The sequence below is a fragment of the Neophocaena asiaeorientalis genome, unplaced genomic scaffold (assembly GCF_003031525.2).
Source record: "Neophocaena asiaeorientalis asiaeorientalis breed wild unplaced genomic scaffold, Neophocaena_asiaeorientalis_V1.1 scaffold303, whole genome shotgun sequence".
Classification (NCBI taxonomy): domain Eukaryota; kingdom Metazoa; phylum Chordata; class Mammalia; order Artiodactyla; family Phocoenidae; genus Neophocaena; species Neophocaena asiaeorientalis.
The window spans coordinates 2,634,144-2,635,654 of NW_020174420.1; the positions used below are offsets into that span (position 1 = coordinate 2,634,144).

Genomic DNA, 1,511 nt, shown 5'->3' on the forward strand with positions numbered 1-1,511 from the left:
TTTTTTTTTTTTTTTTTTTTTTTTTTTTTGCAATCCAACACTGTTTTATTGTCAACAGAACCTGCCTGGGGAAGTAGGGGACCCACTCTGCCCCCGGAGGGGCTATGGACCTTGGTTGTCTGGGGCCCGTGGGAGAGATAGGTCTGTGCAGTGAGAACAGCTCTGGCCACCACTGGCACCTGGGTGGTCAGAGACAGGGTCTGGGGGGCCAGCAGGGGGCATGGGAGCCCCCGGGGAGCTGGCTCCCCCTGGCTCACCTGCAGGAGGCCGGTGAGGGCTATCAGCTCAGGCCCACTGAGCCAGGCGGTGGAGCAGCCAGAGGATGGGATGGGGAGGACCCAGGGCGACATTACTGGGGGTGGGAGCAGCAGTTTGAGAGCCCATCACCTGCTGAGGGGCCTGAGACAGGTGCAGGGGAGCATGCTGCCCACAGGACAGTGGAGGGTCAGAAAGAAAGAGGTCTTCACAGCGTGTCACTGGGAACCCTGCATCCCTGGGTGCCTGCTCTCCACTCTGATGTCCTGCTAGATGGGCCTGAGGCCTCTGCCTGAGGCTGCCTTGTACAGAGGCCAGAATGAGGGATGGCATGAGGTCCGGCCTGAGAAGGAGGTGCCTGACCCACAGCTGGGTCCCCACACCAGCCGAGGTCCCGCTTGATCCTCATAGTTGGGGTCCCAGGATGCCAGCAGGGTCATCTTTGACGGGGCCACCTCCCAGGTCGTCTGTGGGGAGTGGGGAACTGGGGCTCCCGGGGACCGCTCGGCAGCCAGGCCTGGGGGCGGCCAAGGCAGCAGCTGCTCTTTCTGGTCCAGGAAGGCCTTCGGGACCAGGGCTGAAGGCTGTCCTGTGGGGTGTTCTTGGTTCCCCCAGGGCTTCCTCTCCAGAGTCCCAGGCCTGGCACCTGCTCTTCACCCACACCCCACTGCCGGGAGGTCCAGGGCAACATGCCACATCCAGGGGGAGGGCAGGACAGAGCCCTGCGCCGCCCGGCCCGCCTGCCAGGCCCCTCCCGGCTCCCACTCGGGCCCAGCTTCTTTCAGCGGCCCGTGCTGGCCTGTGCGCCCCTGCGAGCCCAGGTTGCGGCCCACCTCACAGGCTTTACATTTAAATGTGGATGGAATTTGTCATATTTTGGTGATTGTGAGTTAAAGATTTAACTTTTTTTCCCCTAAGTGACTAATGATTAAAACATCTATCCTTGCTCTCGTGATCTGAAATAACACCTGTGTCTTACAGTATATTTCCATGTATATACCTGAGTCTGCTCTAGAATTCTCTGGTGTGTTCCACTGAATTGTCTGCTCCTGCACCAGCGCCGTTCTGATCACATTTTCTTTAAATATATCTAATAGGTGCTAGGGTAAGGTGTACTTCACACTTTTTTTCCTCAGAATTTCCTTTGTTCTTTTCGGATGGACTGCAAAATCATTGTAAGCCCTGCTCCCTTGGACTGCACAGTGGGAGCTGGGAACACGGGTGACCCCATTGGGACCCTTTGTATTCATAAGCAC

The 1,511-nt window shown here is 57.6% G+C and overlaps 1 pseudogene; it reads right to left on the reverse strand.

Annotated features, from left to right (window-relative positions):
• The window catches only part of LOC112407224 (histone deacetylase complex subunit SAP25 pseudogene), a 1,363-nt pseudogene extending 417 nt beyond the window's left edge, over positions 1 to 946 (reverse strand).
• Positions 947 to 1,511: the final 565 nt, after the last annotated feature.